A 9,068-nucleotide genomic window follows, 5' to 3' on the forward strand; every position below is an offset into this window, starting at 1 on the left:
TCACTCCTCTGCATTAGCCCTGAGCCACCAGAGACCCCCCTGCCCCCCGCCCCGCCCCAGCCCTGCACGGCTCTTCTGGTCTGCCAGCAAGCACCCTGGCGTGTACAGACCTGGTGGCAGGATGCCTGCTCCTCGGCCCCTCTCAACCCTGGCTCACACTCAAGCCAGACTATGCCCCTCCCACCCCACCCAGCTGCATGTCTCAGTTCTCAGTCTCCGAGAGCGCTTTATCTGGGGGACAGATGTGCACCCCTTTCCTGGCAGCTCTGCGTACCCTGCATGCACTGAAGACATCGGTTCACCCTTTCTACTCCTGGTCACAGAATGTCGGAGCCCGAGCCTTTGTTTTTGTTTTGGAGTCACATCTGGCAAAACTCAGGGGCTACTCCCGGCTCAGTGGGTGACATTTGGGGGGGACCATGTGTTGCTGGAGATTAAACTCAGGCCTCCCACATGTGAAACATGTGCTCCAGTCATTTGAGTTGGTTTTCGCTTTTTGGGCCACACTGGGGCTACTTAGAACTTTACTCCTGGCTCTGTGCTGAGGGATCACTTCTGGAGGTAATGCGAGGGGGGGGCGTCCATATATGGTGTTGAGATGGAACTGGGTCAGCTGTGTGCAAGGCAAGCCCTTAACCCCCTGTACTCTCTCTCCAACCCTTGCAGTTACTTCAGTTTTTATTTTTAATTTTTTGTTGTTATTTTTCAGGACTTACTCTGGGCTGGAGCACAGCGGGTAGGGCGTTTGCTTGCACACGGCCAACCCGGGTTCGATTCCTCCATCCCTCTTGGAGAGCCCGGCAAGCTACCGAGAGTATCTCGCCCACACGGCGGAGCCTGGCAAGCTACCCGTGGTGTATTCGATATGCCAAAAATAGTAACAATAAATCTCACAATGGAGACGTTACTGATGCCCACTCGAGCAAATCAATGAGCAACGGGATGACAGTAATACAGTGATACTCTTGGCTCTGCACTCAGGGATCACTCCTGGTGGTGATCCATGTGGGAATTGAACCAGGGTCAGCTGAGTGCAAGACAAATGCCCTGCCCACCAAACTATCTCTCCAGCCTTGGTTACTTCAGTTTTGTTTTTTTGTTTTTTTTTGCATCACACTCGGCGATGCACAGGGGTTACTCCTGGCTCTTCACTCAGGAATTACTCCTGGTAGTGCTCAGGGAACCAAAAGGGATGCTGGGAATCAAACCTGGATTGGCCGCTGTGCCCAGTTATTTCAGTTTTCAAGTCCGTGCTCTGGGCCCTTCTCTCTGGGGAGTCTGAGGCATCAGTTTGTTTGATATTTTAGCCAAATGAATCGCCTTTGGAAGCACCGACCATTGGTGGCTGTGGCCTATGGGGCCTTTCCTGGAGACGGGGCAGGCCCAGTGCATAAAACAGCATCTCGGGCAGTTTTGCTGGACTTTGTTGACTACTCAGGAGACATAGACACAGGCTGCAGGTACAACATGATGACCACGTGGGATGAACTACAGAGTGTCATGGATTTTATGAAGCAAGGAACACTGCAGGGTGCTGTCCTGCATCTCCACTGAAGCTCCACGTTCAACGCTCTGCTGGTTTTCCCAGCAATTCCTGTTTCTTGCAATTCCGGTTTCCTGATCAAAGTGGGTCACTGATGCCAGGACCTTTTTTACTTTTCCGAAACTTACTTAACCAGGGAGTTCTCTGTCTCTCTGTCTCTGTCTCTCTCTGTCTCTGTCTCTGTCTCTGTCTCTCTCTCTCTCCCTCTCTCTCTCTCTCTCTCTCTCTCTGTCTGCCTGGTGCTCTCTCTCTGTTTTTAGGCCACACCCAGTGAGTAATGCTCTGTACTCAGGAATCATTCCTGGAGGTGCTCCGGGGACCATGTGGGATGTTGGGGATTGAAAACAGGTCAGTCACGTGTAAGACAAACACCTTACCCAAAGTACTGTATCTCTCCAGTCCCTTACTCTCTATTTCATCAAATTCATTAAATGTAAGTTTCTGGCCAAAACCCAAAAAACCGGATGGACAAGCAATTTGAGGTAGTTAATTTTTTTTTCTCCCCCTCCAAATGAACAACAGATCTGATGCCAAAACAGCTTCGGCTATGAAACTGGGCATGTTTCTCCAACCTGATTGAGCCTGGGTGATAGAGAAGTCAGGTATGTTTCTTTGCTCTAATTAGATCATTGGTGGGGGGGGGGGCACTGGTACCCTTTTCTCAGAGATAAGCCCCTCTCTTCAACTTTGCCAACAGACTTGCCAAAACACAGAAAGGAAGAGATGACTTCCTCTTATGACATCATGCACGTTTTGGCTGACCCAGTGAAACAGTTTCTTTCATTTCAACCAGGGGACCTAGCCCTATTATCCTCCTGTGTCACTCAGGAAGAACTCTAAAATCAGAAGTCAAGTGCATTCATCATTTTATGGATGTTGGCCACGCAATGACGTTCATCTCTTCAACAAATGTGTCATGAATACACGTGTTCTGGAACTTCATGGCAAAAGGGCACAACTGTATCACATGGATGCGGTAGCTTTTCCTGTCTCTTTTCGAAGTATGCCTCTTGAGTGCTGTGTTTCTTCCTGCTTTTCTTCCAGGCTAGAACGGTTTCCTACAAAGACTGTCATCCCCACTAGTGGACACTAGAGAGCGCTCAATCGCCAGTAACAAATTTGGTAATTTGGGCCTTTGGCTTTTCGTGCACTGTTTCAAGACTTCGTTTACTTTTTCCCCCCGTGAAAGAGCAATTGCAAAGCTCCAGCCTCCTCTTCACAGGGTTTCTGATGTGGAGATACTCTAGCCTGGCCATGACATGGGTTTCTGTGAAGCCGTTCTCCCTTCAAATTTGACTTTGAAACATCCCTGTTAACAGTCATTTGCCTGTAACTGCCCATCCCGGACATTATTATGTTTAATCACATCCTATGCTCAGGCACCACACCCACGTCTACCACATTTCATTTCATGAGATTACAAAAGGAAATTCTGGAGAGGATCAGCAGGGAACTGACAGAGGCCAGTTGGCCTGTCCTGAACCTTTGTCTCTGCCCTTTGATTGTGGCTGTGTCTTGCCTCCCATTTTGGCCAAGACGGTCTTACCTTCAGTCCATTCAGTGGACAAGCAGTCTGTTAACTTGGGACTCACCCCACCCTTCCTCATCTCCTGTTCTTTCCCTTCTGAGTTCCCCAGAAGCAACATCGCTAGCCCACCCCTCACCTTAGCTCTAAGGAAGAAAAAAGTATTTCCCAGTTACAGATTCCACGTCTTCTCGTTTTTCTTTCTGTCACTGACATGAGTGTATGTTGCTCACAATCAATGACCCTGAGAAGTTGGTCTCAATTACCCCCATTTTACAGAGGAATAAATGAAGACTGAGGAGGAAGTCACTGGCAGGATCCAGCTGGCCTTGCTTTGCCACGCTTCTGTTTTGTCTCCTTTCTTCAGACTTTTAGCCTCTTTAGCATTGTTGCCAGTGAAATCATTTACAGCCTTGTCTTGCTCCTTGGTTTATTCATTTTTGTCTTGAGCCTCCTCTAACTGTGCTCAGGGCTTCCTCTCTGTTCAAGGATCACTCCTGCCAGGGCTCAAGAAACCATACGTGGTGCTGGGGACTGAACTTGGGTTGGCCACATTGCAGGTTACCCCCTGCACTACCTTCCTAGTCCTTTAAAATTATTGTAGTTGGGGCCAGAGCAAAAGTACAATAGGTAGGAAGCATGCCTTGCACATAGTGGACCTGGGTTCGATCCCTGGCACACCATATGGGCCCCCCTGAGTACCGCCAGGAATGATTCCTGAGTGCAGAGCCAGGTGAGGCCCCTACAAATCAGTAACAAGAAATTATGAAAGTGTCAGCAACATAGTTCCACTATTTTTAATGTTTATGGTACTTATGAAGTTATTGTACTGCACCACACCTTATACCTCAGATACTCCACCACTGTCCCTGTGTCACCTCTAGTCTGCCTTATTCCTCCCACTGCTTGGTAATCTCACTTTTGTAATTGAAGACTAAGGTTTTGTTCAATGACTTGTTTTGTTTCTCTATACACCACAGATGAGTGAGATCAGTTAGTATAAAACAGTTTTTAAAATGTGATTTCCCGCCCCTAACTAATACCTGGCAGTGTGCAGGCTTATTTTTGGCTTTGTGCTCAGGGGTCACTCTTGGCAGTGTTTGGGGGACCACTTACGGCGCCAATGATCACACTGGGGTTAGCTGTGTGCAAGGGAGTTACCTTAACCTCTGTATGCTCTTTCTTGCTTCTTTTGACATGCAGTTTATTTTGCCATGTAATTCACCATTTAAGGTATTCAGTTGAGTGAGTTTTAGTGTATTAAAAACATCTGCAGTCACAATCACAGTTCATTTTAGAGCATTTTTGCTTTTAGAAGAAATCCTGCATCCTTTGGCGAGAACCTCCCTCTCTCCCTATCAGCCCCTCCAACCCTAAAGGAGAAACCGCTGAGGGACTTTCTGTCTCTGTAGTTTTCCTGTTCTTGACTTTTCTAAGCCTGGGACTATAGTTAATGTGGGTTGGTCTATGACTTACTCCTTGAACTTCATCAAAATCTTAAGGGCTGGAGCGATAGTGCAGCAGGTAGCATTTACCTTGCATGCGGCCGACCCGGGTTCGATCCCTGACATCCCATATGGTCCCCTGAGCACCATCAGGAGTGTTTCCTGAGTGCAGAGCCAGGAGTAACCCCTGAGCATCACTAAGCATGATCCAAAAAGCAAAAAAACAAGACAAAACAAAACAAAACAAAAAAATGTAAGTTTCATTCATGTGAGAACCTCTATCAGTACTCCATTTTTGGGGAGGGAGGTCATCATACCCAGGGGTGCTCAGGACTCACCCCTGGCTCTGTGCTCAGGGATCATTCCTCACAGTGGGGCTCGAGGGACCATATGGGATGTTGGGGATCGAACCCAGGTCGGCTGCATGCAAAGCAAATGCCATACCCTCTGTAATAGCACTTCAGTCCCACATTGTTCTCTTTTATGGCTGACCAATATTCTATCCCATGGAGACAATGTCTTGGTATCCATTCATCTATGTGTTAGACATTTGAGTGTTTCTGTCTTGTGATAGCACAGTGGATAGGGCGTTCACCTTTCACGCAGCTGACCCGTGTTCGATTCTTCCGCCCCTCTCAGAGAGCCCGGCAAGCAACCAAGAGTATCATGCCCGCACGGCAGAGCCTGGCAAGCTACCTGTGGCGTATTCGATATGCTAAAAGCAGTAACAATAAGTCTCACAATGAGAGACGTTACTGGTGCCGGCTCGAACAAATCAATGAGCAACGGGATGACAGTGACAGTGACAGTGACTATAGGAATAATGCCAAGGTGAAAGAGATAGGACAAAAGACAAGGCCTTGCATGTGACTGTACCAGCCATGACCCCGCTTCAAATCTGTGGCATCACATATGATCCCCCAAGCTCCCCCAGGGGCGACTCCTGAACTCAGAGTCAGATCTAGCCCTTGACAAACACCACTGGGTTTGGTCCACCCCCTGCCTCTTGAAAGAAAAAAACAGAATAATGTCACCATTAATGTTCTTGTACAAGTTTCTGTGTGGACATCTGTCACTATCACTGTCATCCTGTTGCTCATCGATTTGTTCGATCGGGCACCAGTAACGTCTCTCATTGAGAGACTTATTGTTACTGTTTTTGGCATATCCAATACGCACGGGTAGCTTGCCAGGTTCTGCTGTGTGGGCTCCATACTCTCGGTAGCTTGCCGGGCTCTCCGAGAGGGGCGGAGGAATCGAACACGGGTCGGCGGCGTGAAAGGTGAAAGCCCAACTGCTGTGCTTATTCCTCTTCACTAGAACCATAGACTCCCGCCCTGCACCTTCTCCCAGCAGACCCTTCTGCTTGCCAACCCCTGCTCATTCTCATTCTTCACTGTGCAGTTCCTTGATTCTTTCTTTCTTTCTTTCTTTCTTTTCTTTCTTTCTTTCTTTCTTTCTTTCTTTCTTTCTTTCTTTCTTTCTTTCTTTCTTTCTTTCTTTCTTTCTTTCTTTCTTTCTTCTTTCTTTCTTTCTTTCTTTCTTTCTTTCTTTCTTTCTTTCTCTTTCTTTTTTCTTTTCTTTCTTTCTTTCTTTCTTCTCTCTTCTCGTCTCTTTCTTCCTTTCTTCCTTTCTTCTTCTTTCTTTCTTTCTTTCTTTCTTTCTTTCTTTCTTTCTTTCTTTCTTTCTTTCTTTCTTTCTTTCTTTCTTTCTTTCTTCTTTCTTTCTTCCTCTTCCTTTCCCCCTCTCTCCCCTCTCTCCCTCTCTCCCCTCTCTCCCTTCCTTCTTCTTCTCTCCCTTCTCTCCCTTCTTTCTTTTCTTTTCTTCTTCCTTTCTTTCTTTTATCTCTTTTTTTTCCTTTTCTTTTTTCTTTTCTTTTCTCTTTTTCTTTCTTTCTTCTTTCTTTCTTTCTTTCTTTCTTCTTTCTTTCTTTCTTTCTTTCTTTCTTTCTTTCTTTCTTCTTTCTTTCTTTCCTTTTCTTTCTTTCTTTCTTTCTTTCTTTCTTTCTTTCTTTCTTTCTTTCTTTCTTTCTTTCTTTCTTTCTTTCTTTCTTTCTTTCTTTCTTCTTTTCTGGGCCCTCTGGGCTGTGTCTGTTTCTGCAGCCAAGACTGACGCAGCGAGAGCCGCCCTCAGACTGCCTGTGCCCGTTGGCCTTGGTGGGCCCTCAGAACAATTTCTCGCCTCATCCTTTTCCCTACGGTGTAGAAGGAGCTGCGGTCCTTTCTGCAGCTCCCCTGGGCCGTGTTCCCCCCGCAGGACGCGTGCTGTAGCTCCACGGGCCTTTCACCCCCTCTTTGCCAAGGTGTGGCACACGCGAGGTCCCGTGGCCCCTGCGTCGCTCCTGCATGTGAGCCCCTATTTTTATCCGCTGCTGTCATATCGGCAGAGCAAGCAGACTCAGCGTGCAGCTCGCCTTCTCCTGGAAGATCCTTCCCGGTGACAGAGGAGAAGTCTGAGGTCATGGAAATGGCCTGAGTGAGGACAACAGGTGCCTCTCGAGTCGCCACACTTAAAGCAACACCCCACCGGACACAAGCCTTCTTGGGGGGGGCAGGGGGGGGCAGCTAGTCTTGCATATGAAAAGAAGTTTCTTTAGTCAGGAAACGACTGAGGAGGTAAGTAAATTTCTTCACACAGGGCATAGTGCACATGGCAGAGGGGTTCTTGGAAGAGGGGAAGAGGAACCGTTTTCCTGTCCCGTTCTGACCTCACTTTCCACACACAGCACACTCTCTGTGGCTCTGATTTAGGGCCTAGGAGCTGCCAGCATCTCAGACACAGTGTCCGTGTGGGCGGGCCGAGGGCGGTCTTGGGAAATGCAGATGTGGCCGAAGGAGGAGGCAGAAGGGGTTAGAGCTCTGGAAAGAAAACGGAGATGCCAGGAGTACTAGCCAACACTTTACTGGGAAGAAGTGAGATACCTGTAATTGTCTGATTTGGGATGGGGAGGGAGAACAGGGCTGGGCTTTGCAGAATAGACTTCGATTATGCCTCGGGAACTGGGTGGAGAAAGAGTCTGTATAAAAAATACCCTATCCTCGGGGCTGGAGCTATTGCACAGCAGGTAGGGCGTTTGCCTTGCACGCGGCCGACCCGGGTTTGATTCCCAGCATCCCATATGGTTCCCTGAGCACTGCCAGAGTAATTCCTGAGTGCAAAGCAGGAGTAACCCCTGAGCATTGCCGGGTGTGACCCAAAAAAAAACAACAACAAAAATCCTACTCTCAAATAAATAAGGTAGCACTGTTGTCAGATTGTGTAAAAAATAAACTAAGAAAAAAGGGAGGGGGTGGAATGGTAGTATAGAGAGTAGGGCATTTGTCTAGCAAGAGGCCAAAATGGATTTGATCCCGGCACTTCATATGGTTCCCTGAACACCACTAGGTGATTCCTGAGTGCAGAGCACTCAGGAAAAATAAATTAATAAATAAATTAAAATATCTCATTCTCTGCCTTTCCTGGAGTCTGAGAATCTTTTCTTGTGCATGTGTGTGCATGCATGCGTGTGTATGTGTGTGCGCATCTGTGGATGTGCAAACATATTTGAACGTGTGTGTGTTCATGAAGTCTTTGATCCTTTCCTTGTGAAGGTTTTGGGGTATCCTAGAATCCTCTCTTAAGATGCGACAACCCAGGAGGGAGACTCATTTAAGCGGATTCAGAGCTGGCCCGGAGGGGAAGGGTGGAGATTAGCAGGCGGGATTAAAAAGAGGCTGAAGGTGGTGTCCTCAGGGAAAGGGAAAGAACTGAGGAGGAGGTTTCAGAGACTCCCAGCCCTGGAGCCCTGGAGCCCAGGGGAGACACTTACACCAACCTTGGGGAAGGATGAAGGAGGGGGTGACGGGTTCCAGAAGTTCCTCTCCCAGGGCAGAATGCCCTCAGCACTCAGGCCGTGGCCTTGACTCATTTCTCCAGCCTGGGCTGGGGGTGGGGTGCCCGCCTCCTGCACCTCTAGCCCACCGTCTGACAATCACAGGGTCGCAGCTTTCATTGCTCAGAACTCTGTTCTGCCTCTTCCCTGCACCCTACTGGCCATGTCTGAGCAAGGTCCTAAGTCACAGTCTGGCCTTGCTCCCATCCAGTGAAGCTTTGATTTTGGAACTGAGAGTTGCTCAGGTCTTACTCCTGGCTCTGGGCTCAGGACTTAACTCCTGGCAGTGCTCAGGGCACCATATGCAGTTCCAGTTACCAGGATGGGGTTGGGGTGGACGGCATATGGGCAAGTGCCGGGGCTGGAGCAATAGCACAGTGGGTAGGGCGTTTGCCTTGCACTCGAGCACCGCCAGGGGTAATTCCTGAGTGCAGAGCCAGGAGTAACCCCTGTGCATCGCCGGGTGGGACCCAAAAAGCAAAAAAAAAACAAAAACCAAAAAAACCCCAAAAACACATATGGGCAAGTGCCTTCTCCCCTGCACTGTGTCTCTGAGCCCTGCATGAGCCTTCTGAAAAGGCAGGCTCTCCGTTTTCTCTCTTTAATTTTTAAAAAATTGGTTATAACTGATCGTGCTCAGGGATCCCTCCTGGTGCTGCTGGGGGACCCTCTGGGGTGCCAAAG

Source organism: Sorex araneus, chromosome 3, assembly GCF_027595985.1.
Source record: "Sorex araneus isolate mSorAra2 chromosome 3, mSorAra2.pri, whole genome shotgun sequence".
Lineage (NCBI taxonomy): Eukaryota > Metazoa > Chordata > Mammalia > Eulipotyphla > Soricidae > Sorex > Sorex araneus.